This window comes from Rousettus aegyptiacus, unplaced genomic scaffold, assembly GCF_014176215.1.
Source record: "Rousettus aegyptiacus isolate mRouAeg1 unplaced genomic scaffold, mRouAeg1.p scaffold_m13_p_7, whole genome shotgun sequence".
Taxonomy (NCBI): domain Eukaryota; kingdom Metazoa; phylum Chordata; class Mammalia; order Chiroptera; family Pteropodidae; genus Rousettus; species Rousettus aegyptiacus.
The window spans coordinates 105,669,705-105,683,495 of record NW_023416310.1 but is presented as its reverse complement, the minus strand read 5'-3'; positions in this window follow the sequence as shown (position 1 = coordinate 105,683,495).

Sequence of the window (13,791 nt, the reverse complement as noted above, 5' to 3'; positions counted from 1 at the left end):
CCTCATAGAGAGTGGAGGCCAGAGCAGGGCTAGAACTGGGCTGCCTGGCCCCTGGACCACGAGACCCCATCGGTTCCTCGTGGCTGCCAGAGGAAAGCATACAGTCTTTCCTGAGCTCACTCCAATGGCCAGTGTGGTATCTGAGTGATGGCCCCCAAAGATATCCACGTTCTGATCCTTGAAGTGAAAATATGACCTTACAAAGTAAAAGGGACTTCGCAGATGTGATTAAGTTATGGATCTTGAGATGGGGAGGCTATCATGGATTATCCAGGTGGGTCCTAAATGTAATCGCAAGTGTCCTTATAAGAGGGAGGCAGAGGGAGACATGGCAAAGAAGTAGGAGCCGGAACAACAGAGCAGAGGTTGGAGCTATGTGAGGAAGGAGCGCGAGCCAGAGTTGCAGGCACCCCCAGAAGCTGGGAAAGGCAAGGAAACATTCTCCCCTCAGACTCCAGAAGGAGCCAGCCCCGCCCATACCTTCACTTTAGCCCAGTGAGATTGATTTTGGGCCTCTGGCCTCTGGAACTATGAGAGGATAAATTTATGTTGTTTTCAAAATCACCAAGATACAGAGTTTCAGTGTTGTCAGATAAAAAATGTCTGGAGACCTGCGTCACAGCCATGTGAACACACTTCTCACGACTGAACTATACACTGTAAAATGATTAAGAAGGTAAGTTTTAGGTTCTGTGTTTTTTAGCACAATAAAAATAATGGAAGAAAAAGTCACCAAACGTGTGGTAATTTGTGGCAATAGCCACAGGTAATGAAGCCAGACTGCAACTGGCATGTGATATAGCTCAGGAAGGCCGATCCTGGCCCCTTCCAACAATGGCAGGGAGGGAACAAGCCGGGGTGGAGGGCCAGCTCTGTGCTGTTGACCGGCTTGATAGAAAGAGAATAAGACGCACAAGAGCTAGCATCATCGTGCCCTCCCTGAGAGCTGAGTATTGTAGCCACATCTTGCTTCCTCCCATCAGCACCCCTGAAAAATGGTTTCTACAATGAACCCAAGTTTCCCCACAAAGAAACAGAAGCTCAGAGAGGTGAGGTGACTTGCCCAAGGTCACACACCAAGTAGCAGAGCTGAGTTCTTAATCACTGCTTCCTGCCTCTCTCGGGGCTGATTCAGCCAGTGTCACATAACCGCTGTCACGGGCATTCAAACGCCCAAACGCTGCTTTTCAGCAGCTTTTAAAAGAGCCATAGTATTGCCTTCTTTCTCTCTGTTTGTAACCTGGCATTCTCTTCCAGTTAATCATAGACCAGAGAGTCTCATTCTGTCCCAATACGCCCACACGTATATGGGATTGCCTAGAAAAGTGCAAAAAAGTGAGTTAGCTCATGTTCTATGTACAGTTAGCAGAGCCTGAGATGGTGGGTTGCGTACCGGTAGGCCACGCCTGGCCTGCAGAGGGATTTGACTTGGCCTGCACTATATTGAGTATTATTTTTAATTAGTGCCCAACACTTAACATCGAAAGACTTCTCTTCATAAGTGGAAGTCAGGGTAACATTTAGCCCTCCTTCGGCGTGGATCAGGACAGGTTAGGCTCTGCTGCAGTAACAAATACCTCTGCTCTCAGGAGATTCCTACAGAGATGTTTGTTTCTCTCTCACAGCGCAAGTGGGCCAGCGGCTCTGCTCCACACAGTCTCTTAGGGACCCAGGCTGATGGAGGCACTGCCATCACTTAGTGGCAGCTGAGACACATGGCCTTGTTAGTTGCTGCTTCAGGGGAAGAAAAGACAGGAGAAGAGCACATGGATGTTGCACTTGTCACTAACTGGATGTAGTTATGTGGCCCATCACACCCCAAGGGATCCGGGAGGTAAAATCTGTGGACACTCATATCATGTCTCATATCTTGGTGAACACTAGTCTACCATACCTTCCTATTTGGCGGCAATTCACCGGAGCTGTGTGAGCCTGCCCCTCCCAGGGCTGCCACGGACCCGTGTTCAGGATGTGCATTGCACAGCACAAGAAAGCACAATTCATGCTATAGTTGCTGGGACTGGTGCTCCCTGCAGGTGTGCAGTACAAAACCTATAGAACTTGCCCTCGCAGCCCTCCCATCCTTGATGGGTACATGTGTTCTGATTTGCCCAGTGCCAGGCCGACCTCTTCGATGAAGTCCCTGGAGCATTCCGATTGCATGCTTTGTCTTAGAGTCACTAAGTGGATCCAAATGAAATGCAAATCACTCACTAATATCAGCTTCCTATAGGATAAAGTCAAAACTCTTCTGCAGGGCATTCGAAGAATTAACAAATGAGCCTCGGCTTCCTTACAGCAGCATTCCTTCTCCATCTGCCCTCCCCCTCTCTGCACTCCAGCCCCCTCCCTCAGTTGCCATGCTTCCTTTTGCTCTTGTGAGTAATTCCCAAGGTGAGTAAGATGGGCTTCTGGGCCTTCAGAGTGGTCCATGAAGCAAATCAGTTTGAGAAAGAAATGGAGCACACTATATCCTGTCCTGACAGCTACAGTGGACACTGTATATTAAAGGTTCTGACAAGTCCTGCATGTTCTGTTTCACTTTGTTTAATTCAGTGTTGCCAACTCGTGCCCTTTCTCACACAGAGCCCAGGATGTCCCAGGAGGAGGACTGTCCATTTGCCCAATACACTCTGCCCATGTATTTACGTCGGCACCATTCTCTTTTCCTCGCACTTCCTTTCCTCAAGTCAGCTTAGCAGCTCCTACTCCTGCAAGGGCCTTTCTGAAGATGCCCCTCGAGGGCTGTGTCACTCAGAATAGTTAGTTCTGAGCCAGGTTCCCCCCGACTGGGACTCCCGTAGGACAGTATTCTGACCTCTGCCAGAGTCACAGATCATGCTGCCTCCTCTGAGTGGCTCACAGCGACCTCCACGACCTGTCCCTAAAAGGGGGACATCCTTGGCCCCTGGCAGTCACCACAGCTGTGCTTGGTCTTTCTCTTTCCCTGGAGTGAGCAAGACCCTGAACTCTGCCACGTACAGCCATGCTCATCCTCGGAGGCTCTCAGAAGGCAGGAAAGTCTGAAGTAAATGCTATTTTTTGAGTTCTCTATGTTAAAAACACAAGAAGTAGAGAAATAAACATGTAAACTGTCAGGTGGTGATGAATATGATGAAGAAAAACAGCAGGGCCAGGGGTGGGAAGTGCAGGAGGTCGGGAAGGAGGGCCTCCCCTTTTCTCTGGGTGGTTGGGGAAGGTGGCATTTGATAAGGTGACATTTGAACAGAGATCCAAGGAAGAGGGGGAGCGAGGCTGGAGATCTGTGGGGGGAACTTTCCAGATAAAGAGGACAGCAAAGGCGGAGGCCCTGAGTGGACCTGCAAGGGGGCTGGTGGCTGGAGCAGCGTAGTGAGTGGGAGGGAGAAGCTGCGACTCGGCGCTTCCCCAGTCCCCAGGGTCCCAGCGACTCCATCCACAGCCCTGGGGGTAGAGCTAACAGGGACTGCTGAGAGGACCTCGGGAGGGAGTGGGAAAAAAGAGGGAGGATGACAACAGAAACTCTGAGTGATGACCGTCTGCTCTCTTCTGCCAACAGCGTTTCTCTGAGTCCACCCATCCATCACCAGCGCTGGGGTCTGAATCTGAGGCTTGTTAACCGAGGCCCAGGCCAGATGGCCTGCATTAGGGAGCCCTCTTTCCTCCCTGGGGCAACCTGCACCCTACGGATTGCTGGCACATTTTTAACAGGAGAGGAAATAGGCTTGGATGAGGGACTGGGGCCCATCGGGGATCAGCAAGGCCCTTGCACTCTGAGGGAGCTGGTATCTGATTCCGGAATTCTGCCCAGGCCCTGACCAGGGACACCCCATGGAGAGAGGCAGGAGGGCAAAACAGAATGATGCCCAGAGCATGACCGGAGAGACAAAAGACCCACAAGGCCAGGAAGCTGGTTCACTGAGGATGGCGGGGCTGGCGTGGGCTGGCCACGTCTGCGGTCTGCGGTTCACTCCGTTCCATCCTATCCTGCCCACCCCAGGCAGCAGACAGGGTCAGAGTGCTAAGGGGGGGATCCAGAATGCAGAGGTGTGAGGCAAAGAGGGGAGGCCCCACAGCCTCCCTCAGGCAGTGGAGGTTTTAGGGGAAGCTCTGAAGGGAAAGGAGGCCTTTGGTCAGCCTGTGTTCTTGGCACACTGACCAACCACTCCAGGCCACGGGCTGCCTCACAGTGTGTTGATAAATCAAATGACTCTCCCCCACCCAGCACAGCCCCACCCCACGGGGCCTGCTCCACGGAGACTCATGTGGCTCATGGGCTATGTGAGGCCAACATGGTGCCTAAAAATCAGGACTATTCCTATTCCAAAAGTCCAGGCTTTCGATTCCTCTTCAAAACGTAATGTAGTCATGTACCACATGCCAAACCACCTTGCACGGACCACCATCAGGCACAGCCCACAGGTTTGCTCACTGCCTTCTCAGCTGGCTCAGCTGTAGCCACAGGAATTTGCAAACCCTGCCCTCATTGAAGTGATGAAGGCTTCCAGCCAGGGCTTCCCCACTGCTGACCCTAGAACTGATGGACAAACCTTCTCCAGGACCAGGGTCACTCATACTCCCACAGGCTGGGCCCCTGTGACGTGACTGTTCCCACGGACAGGTGATATGAGCTACCCCTCCATCCTCCAGCAGCCACAGGGGCTGGCGTGTCTGGGGTTCATCTCATCTACCATACCATTGCGCCCTCCTGGGCTGAGAAAGGGGCTGGAGAGGCTGAAGGGGAGGAGCAGCTCCATGGATGATTCCAGAATCCTGGTGGGGAGGAGCTGGGGAATTTCCAGGTGTATACAGACACACACGCTGCCAGGGCCTCCATACTGGGAGGAGCCAAGGGCCGAATGTCCACCACAGCCAAAGGCGAAGGAGGCGCAGCAGCACAGTGCAGGCAGCTCCCACTGACCACACCGCCCGGACCAGGCACATAGGGCCTGAGCCTGCTGCCCACCTCACTCTGGGGCCTTTGGAGAAGTGAAAGACCAGGACAGTCATGTAGCCAGCCTGGAGACCTACATCCCCAGCCCTAGCTGGGGTGGCCCCGCCTCTGTGTGACACCAGGGGAGTCCCTTAACCTCTCTGGTCATCACTGTTGGGTGGCAAGGAAGGGGAGGTGGCCTCAGTGGTCTCTCAGGACCCATTCGACTCTGAAAGTCTCCACCTCCATCTCAAATAGAAACCTGTACAGACTCACATGGCTTGTTGTTTATAAATAGCCCCTCGCACCAGGCACTGCACAGCTAGCTGGGCCAGGAGGACACGACATCCTCGGCATAAAGTGTTCGAGCCATGCCTGGCCCGCTTTGTGTGAGCAATAGACATTTCCTGTGATTGTTATGGCGACGCTGCTCCACTGTGCAGATGGGGAAGCCAGGACCCGGAGAGGTTCTGAGGCTGAGTGAACCATGGGCTCAGGGGCCACCATGCTCCCTGCAGTAAAAGGCTCCTCTGGAGTTGTGCTGTTGGTGGCCTAGTCACTCAGTGAGCAAGGACAGTATCAGAGCCCTACGGGGCTTCCATGTCACACCCCTAGGATTGGCCAGCCCTACCTCGCCCTGCTACAGGCCCCACCCTGCCCCAAGGAGAGAAGCTCTGGTTTAATTAGGCACATTTGGGACTGCTCAGTGGTTCTGTACCCTCCCCGGGAGCTGAGCTGGTCACTCCGAGGTCACATCTGCTGCACAGTGTTACCCACCACCCTAGCCTCCTGCCCCACATCCTCCCTGCAGTTCGAGGGAACAGACTGGCTGTAGGCACCAGAAGGTTACCTTGAGGTGGGCTGAGCCAGTCTAGGAGCTTCTAAGCCCTTTGGCTCATTCTGGGGGCTCCACACCTCTTCTCTGGGCACTGGCCTGGAGTGGGCTGGAGGAGGGAGCAGCTGAGACCCCCTTTATGCTGTGGGCCCCGGTGTCCTTCTCTGCAGCACTCAGGTCCAGTGGATTTGCCCCAAAGCAGATTCCAGCCTGCTGTGTATTCATCTAGGGAACCTGCAAAAGGCCAAGTGCATCACTTGAGGGGTGTCTTTCTTACCAGCTCCAAATGTCTCCTGTTCATTATCCTTGAGGGCAGTTTTAGGAAAAGGTTTTACAGCTGCTGAGGAAAGAGTAAGTAATGCAAGATGGGAAAAAGCAAATTCACGGAGTTCTCTCTGCAAACGCTTGTGCGCTGACAGAAGCAGATAGATGACCCACAATTACACGCCCAGATCTCCCAGCCTCGCCCAGCTCCCTCCCGCCTGGTCTCCAAGCAATTTCAGACTTTTTGTACATCTAAAGCGAAGATTGTATACGATTTCTCTCTCCAGCAGAAGCGGCTTTCAGGTGGGGGGAGGAGGCTCTGCGTGTTTATTCGGGAACAAAGGCAGTTGGAGATAGGCTGAGTGCTCGGCCCTCCCCCAGCCTCCTGCTCTGGCTCTCTCCCCAAATCCCAAGACCCATGTTCTGACTGCAGAGGGGAGATTTGAAGGTGTGTGCCCAGCTCAGCCTCTACAAGGTGCCAGGTCCAGGGACAAAGGTGTTGGCTGTTCTCTGGGTTTCCCTGTGTTGCTGTGCTGGCAGGAACAGGTGGCGTCGATGAGTATGGGAACTGGGCCAGCGTGGCTTGTCGTTGGACAATTCCCTAACCCGGCAGTCCCCTTCAGTGTCTTCTCTCCTAGGAGAGAAGCAGGGTTTAAGGTATCCAGTTTCAGAGAGAGTTCCCCTAATCGACACCCCTTAAGGCAGGTGGATGAGAAACAAAACGCTATGGCTGGGCGAGCTGCGGGCAGTCATAGGCACGGCTGGGTAAGGGTCTGCGTTCGCAGGGGCCACCCTCCTTCTCTCCCCAGCTCCCTGCCAGCTCCAGTGGGTGAAGCCATAATCTGGGCATGAGAGATGGCCCAACGCTACAATACGGAGAGTTCCCAAATTCAGATGATGGTGGCCATCTTCAGGATTTGGGTCATATCTATATGTTTTGTGCATTTTTAAAAAACAGTTAATACAGCCACATGGTTTCTAAAGCAAAACAAGGCTAAAAGGTGAAGGGAAAAGCTTCTCTCACCTCCACTCCTGTCACCCTTTCCCCACGTCATTCACTCTGTCACCCGCTACAAAAGCCAGGCGTGTTTGTTATTGTTTGTTTTTTTTTTTCTATTCCTCCAAAGTATCTTTATGAAGATGTATTCTTATTTTCCCTCTTTCTTGTGCAAATAATAAAATATCCTATAGACTGTTCTATATCTTATTTTCTCACTTGATGTATCGCATCGATGTTCCACTTTGGACATACGAGACGACATTCACTGCACTATGAATACAACTCAGGTGTCCACCAGGAGGCCGTTGTCTCAATAAGCTAGGGCCTGTCCGTACAATGGAATACTCCACTGCAAAATAAAACAGGGGGAGTGGGGAGATGAGGAAGATTTTTGTATTCTAACTGGGAAAGATTACTAATCTCCAGGCCATATTAATTGATTAGAAGAGGCATAGGATAAATGTCCAAAAGTGAAGTTGCTGGGTCAAAGGATAGATGCATTTGTAATTTGGATTGATATTGACAACTCCTTTGTGGCTTCTGGACTTTTAAGTCATAATATGGAAGAGCTTTCCATTTACCTAATATCTTGCTTTACATCAATTTGTTTTTAAACTTAATGAATGTATTTTAAATAATAGATAATAGTCATATATGGATATTACAGGACAAAGGGAGAAAACAGAAATTGAGAAAGGCAATGAAGAAGTTAGGGACTTCCAATACAATAAAATTGAATATAATTCATAGAAATGTATTCTGGCTGATATAAACAGAAAGGGCACTTGTAAAGGATATTGGTACCCCAGAATCCTCTGGGAGGCCTGAGAATCATGCTTAGAGGCCAAGCATCCAAGAAGAAGCCACAAGGACGCCACTGTACTTTCCCTTGGCTTTGACACCCTACCTTACCCAGCCGGGCCCTGGGGCCTGTCCCCCCTGCCTCTGGAAGCCGGAGGAAACTGCTGCTGCCATCTCCCATCAACAGACAGATTCTGGGATTCTGGGTGATTGCGACTCTGGCTAGTTGGGGTGGGTGTGACTGATGGCCAGGAAGCGAACGTCCAGTATTTCAACTTATAGAGAGGGAGGCTGGTTCTTCCTTGTCAGGAAGGTTTGAGTACTGGGTGGCTAGAAAGAATGATGAGAGTCCACTACCAGAAGGATGGACCACATCCTCAGAGAGACAGTACTACCCAGGGGCTGGAGGGTAAAAAACGTGTCAGAGCTGTGCAGAGAGAAGGGTCTGGAGCTGTAATCTAATTGAGGACCCAATGGGCACATGTAGAAACACGTGTGGCAGTCGACCTAGAGGCCTGGATGCTCTAGGAGTGGGGGGGAAAGACTAGGCAGAGGGGGAGGAAGAATGTCTGGGGTAGGGGTGGTAAAATGGAAGGCTGGGAGCAGTTTGAGGAAGGTGTAGTCTCAGATCTGGGGCCCGAGAGTAAGGCAGGGGTATGCAGGGAGAGGCGTTGAGGTTTTAAGGAGAGGCAAGCTGAGAGGAATGAGCAGAAGGTGATGGGAGCACAGAGCAGGTCGGAGACAGGTATATGCTGAGGAGAAGAGTCACGGAGCGTGCACCCCCAAATTAGGCTGCAAGGGCATCTCCCTGAGCCCAACAGAGGAAGCGCATCTGCCAGTAGGGTCCAACAGCTCTTGTGTCCTTTGCATTCCCCCTAAATCCCCGGGGATACCTGGACCTCACTTCAGGAACCTGAGATTGTATTTATTCAACACCTGAGTTTCCATCCAGTAACAACACGGAATCCCCGCAGCTGAGGGCGCTCCAGCCCTTCAACTCCATCATTTTTCTCTTAGCTGCTCTTTCCAATTGCACCGACCCTGCCTGGAGAGGCTGTGCCCTTCCTACTTCCTCATGGCGAGGTGATGTCTTCAGCGAGGTGGGAGGGCTCCTCTCCTCTCACACCCCCAACAGCCACACACCCAGAGCTGTGTGTGGATTCTCCATTATTCATGGCTCTCAGATCTTGGGAAAACACACAGATCTGGGTTGGACCTAGCGCCCTTTCATCTGCAACTCCCGGTCCTCTCCTTCTCTCACGATGCCTTTGCATTTGATCTGCTGCAAATTTGCCTCTTTGTTCTTCAGGCAGAATCATACTGCTAGGGGTTCCCGAGGGCCCTTGGTGGCACAGACTGCCACGGATATTCTCTTTAAATAAAAAATAAAAACATCCCCAAAGCAATAAGAGAGACACCTTTAGGTGGAAATGTCACGACCTACCATGAGACAAAAACTCAGAGCAGAGAACAAAGTGGCTCTACCCAGTTGTGTGTGGAGGAGTGCCAAGAACTCGAAGGAAGAGAGGTGAGTCCGGTCCCAGCTTTTCTTTCCATATTTTGTATTCTAGGCTTGAAAGTTGGTTGATAATAATACACAGTGCTGACAAGGCTGCAGGGACTCAAACTACTGAGGCATTGCTGGGGATAGCGTTTGCTTCTGGAGACTTTTAGCTCCTGTTTATTCACTTATGTATTTGCTCACTCAACAAGAATGATTGTATCAGGCCTCAGGGAGCCAGTAGCAGAGCCCAGCTAGAACTTGGTCTAGAAGGGGCAACTATTGGCTCCTGTAACTGAAAAGTCAGGTGGTAGTAACTGCTTCGGTTACTGCTGGATCCCGGCATTCAAAAATGTCTTCAAAACTTGCGCTTCCACTTAACCATACACATCGAGATGGTCAAGATGGTAAATTTTATGCACGTGTACTTTACCATAATTTTTTTTTTTAATTTAGGAGAAAAAAACACAACTTGGTACTATACAAAGGTCCTTGGGCAGGACATTTAGGTGGCTGCTTCACCTGGAATGTAATCACTTCACATCATTCAAGTGCCTGCTCCAGTGTCAAATTCTCAGACAGACTCCACCTATGGGCCAGTCCAAAGCAGTCACCCTCATTGGCCACTCATTCTCACCTTCCAAAGCACTTGCCACTTCCAGAAATCACCCTTTTAACATATACGCTTATTTGTTGGGGAGACTGCTCCTCTCTGCTAGAATGCCCACGAACTCTGTGAGAATGGGGACTTTGTCTTGTTCATAGCTGTTTCCCCAGGGCTAGGAACAGGCCTACCACAGAGTGCAGCTGAACAAATAGATGTAGAGGGAATAAATGAAGCAATGTTCTCTCTGCTTCTCTTAGTCTTACTCTCCAGTGGCGGTCTCCCTGTACAGTGCCAAAATGGCTGCAGGAGGCTCCAATGGCCCACCATCAATATTATCTCATGATCAATACTACATCAGCAATATGACATCACCAATATCGCATCATTCTCACAGCGCCGAGCTCAGTGGGAAGAAAGGGCTTCTCAAATGTCCCAAGGTTGCAACACATTGGCTCTGACTAGGTCATGTGACCTTCCCTGAGCCAATCGCAATGAGCAGGGATGCAGTGCTCTGATTGGCCAGTTCTAAAGCCCAGGTTCACCACTGTTGTCAAAATCAATAGCATCAGTACCGAACCTGCATGCAGAGGGAGGTGGTTTCTCTTGGAGAGAATCAATGAGCTGATGCCAGAGGGAGGGTCATAGATGGGGCCGAGGGAGGCAGAAGCTTCAAGCTGAGAGCACCTCAGACACAGCAGGTTTCATACCAGGCTCCAGAAAGTCCAAGATAAATAGCACTTTAATAACTATTTGATGAATGACTCAGTCCCTGACCACTCAGCAGAATGGGAGGACACAAATCCATGTGGTCATAGGAGGTTTTTATGCTAAAGAAAGATGGGGCTGTGGAGGCACCTGCATCCCTCCCTTGAGGTGAGACCAGGTGAGTCAGTTGTTGCCAGGTGGAAATGGGCTTAAAGCACCCGAGAACCTGCTTGACCCAGAGATTCCATAAATTTACTAAAAAGGAGAAATAAACTATATTGCACAATAACGTTGTTGCAGCATTATTTGTGATAGCAGAAAAAATTCTGGAAACAACCCAAATGTTCCCCAATAGAGAACTGGTTAACTAAATTATGAAACATCCACTTGATGAAATATTCTGGAGCCGTTAAAAATGATCGTTATGAAAACTACAGAGCAACAGGGGAAAAGGCATCTGTTCTTATGCACAATGACAGCACAGAATACAAACTGTGACCGTGAGAAGCTCCCACTGAGTGTCCTGCCCTGTGTTTGGGACGTAGAGACTCACAGGATGCAATTCCTGCTCCCCTGGAAGCTCCTGGTTCCATCGCTTAGAGACTTGTGAAAATAAGTAATGATTCTTAGGGGTGAGAAAGGCAATGACAGAAAAGGAATTACTGGGGTCTGAGAAAGCTGCTCTGGGAAGTGGTCTTTGAGCTAGGTTTTATGGGGAGCAAGTATTAAGACTGGAGTTACATAAATATGTTGACACTTATAGAAAAAGGCTTGAAGGCAATACACACACAAATGAAAATGATTGTGCCAGGTAGAAGTATGGGTGATTTCCCCCTTTATTTCCCCACAAAATTTCTTTCATATTATATTGTTTTAACAATAAAAGCCAGTAGAAAATTAAGATAAGGGAGAATAATTTTCATCACCAACATCCATATCTATAAATCACGCATGAGTTCATAAGTACTTTATTGTTTCAAGGGAGGTGGAAAGTGGGGAAATATTTATTGAAAGTTTTGCATGTTCTTCGACTTGTGCTCTGCAGTGAAGGGATGAGACATGCTTCTAGTGGGGAGAACAAGATATAAACATATGAAGTAGTACATTTTAAAAATACATTTAAATAATGGTTTGAGATGACTTTGGCAGTCAAGGGCTGGGGCTCTGATCCATGGGGGCATGGACCTGGCTGAAACAGAGGAGGAGCAAGCATGGCTGGAGCAAATGGAGGTATGGAACCAGATGGTCTGGTTTGGGGTGCGGAGATACTGACTGCCACAGAGTGGGACTTGCTTTTGGATATAGGAGGTCAAGGGTCAGGAATTGGGAAGGGCAGGAGAGGGTCAGTTCAGACACTGAAGTTGTGAAAAGTTTGCAGATGAGGAAGGCCCCCTTTTGGAAGGCTCCAGATGCAGCTTCAAAAGGAGTAGACCTGACAGCATGGGGAGGACACAGTGTCACATTAGAGACCTTGGCCTTGACCCCAAGCTTACCACTGGCCAGATGTGTGTATCACTCAGTGTTCTTAGCTGATTATGGTCTAGAAGCCAGCCAGTGAGGACAACGCTGCCACCACCCAGACTGTGGCCACTGCAACTTGCACAAGATGTAGCACAGCCCTTCTTACCACTCAGTCCAGAAGATTCTCACTGGCCCCTGTTTCTTTGCTCACTAGCTCCTGACCCAGATCTGCAATGAGGAGCATCTTGTTGGCTGGGTCGGGCATGGACTAACTGCTGGGGATGACAGGACAGAGCATGTCTGGTACTTTCTGTTTCCACATGAGAGTGAGGCCCCTGAAGTGAGGATCTCCATAAACACGGGACGGGGTTCAAATGTCCAGCTACTATGTATCATCACAGGAAGCCCAAACTCCCACCCCAACCCCTCTTTTGTAAGATGACAAGGGGAAGACGAAATGGCAGACTGAACACCATACCTAATTGCATTTCTTTCCGGGCCCCACTAAAACTACAGAAGATAATTTTTTTTTTTAAGATGTCACTCGATTAGAAGGATGACAGGAAAGGAGATGGCAATAACACAATTTTGGAAGCCGGAAACAGTGGGAGGAGCGATACCTGACTGAGAGGTCTGGGATAGACAGGATGGTATGCTGTTCGAGTCTTTGGAAGATATTCAAGTCTATTCTCACCCCAGAGCCCACAAAGCCTCAGGGACATGCAACCCTGGGGACACCTAGAAATGGGGATCAATGAGAGTTAAAACAAGAGACAGCAGATTAAAAGCTTTTGAAAACCTGTAGGAATCTGAATCCCCAGCCTCACTCCACGCTGTTGGATATCCACCCCTCCCTTCTCCAGCAAAATCCGGGTTTTATTCTCTGGATTAAAGGAGGCAAGGCACAGCTAAGAGCTTAGCTACTATGCTGGAAAGAGGGAATACAGAATGCTGCAACCCCCAACTCAGCTCTAGAAGCCATCGGGCCAGACCTCTTGACCAGGCAAGAGTCTAAAAGAATTTCCCTAGGGAATCTGTGCAACTCCAAATGAAAGACCTCAAGTTACCAACACTGGGGGATTCCCCAATCAATGGTCCCTCGAGATCTCAGAGCTTCTAATCAACATTTAGGGACTTAATTGTGACCTGGCGAACCACAGGTCGCCAGTCATCTGAAGAACACTTCTTTCACGAAACAGAGACAACGAAGCAGACAAATAGAAAAATTGTGTGACCATGCAGGTGAAGGAAACTTTTAAAGATTATCATTAATAACCTCGGGGAGATAAAGGATCGTATCCACGAAGCTCTAATAAAAGGAACATTCAGAGAATAGAGAATTACAAGAGAGTTCTTGGAACTTAAAAGCAGACAGAAGTGCTTAAAAAGTAAAATAAACGAATTAGAAGGCAAATGTGAAGAAATTTCCCAGAAAACAGAACAAAAAGACAAAGAAATGGAAATAGGAAAGGAAAGGTAAAAATACTGAAAGATCAATTCAAGAGATTTGATATCTGAGTAATGGGAGTTAGAGAAAGAGAAAATAGAGAAAAAGTAATAAAATAGTTCCAGAAAATTTCTCAGGAATGAAGGACATACGTTTTTGGATTGAAAGGACCTAAATTGTGGATCACGATGGATGCAAAGACCCATATCAAAGGACACTGCTGCAAAATTTCAGAAGCTTGAAGACAAAAAGAAGTCT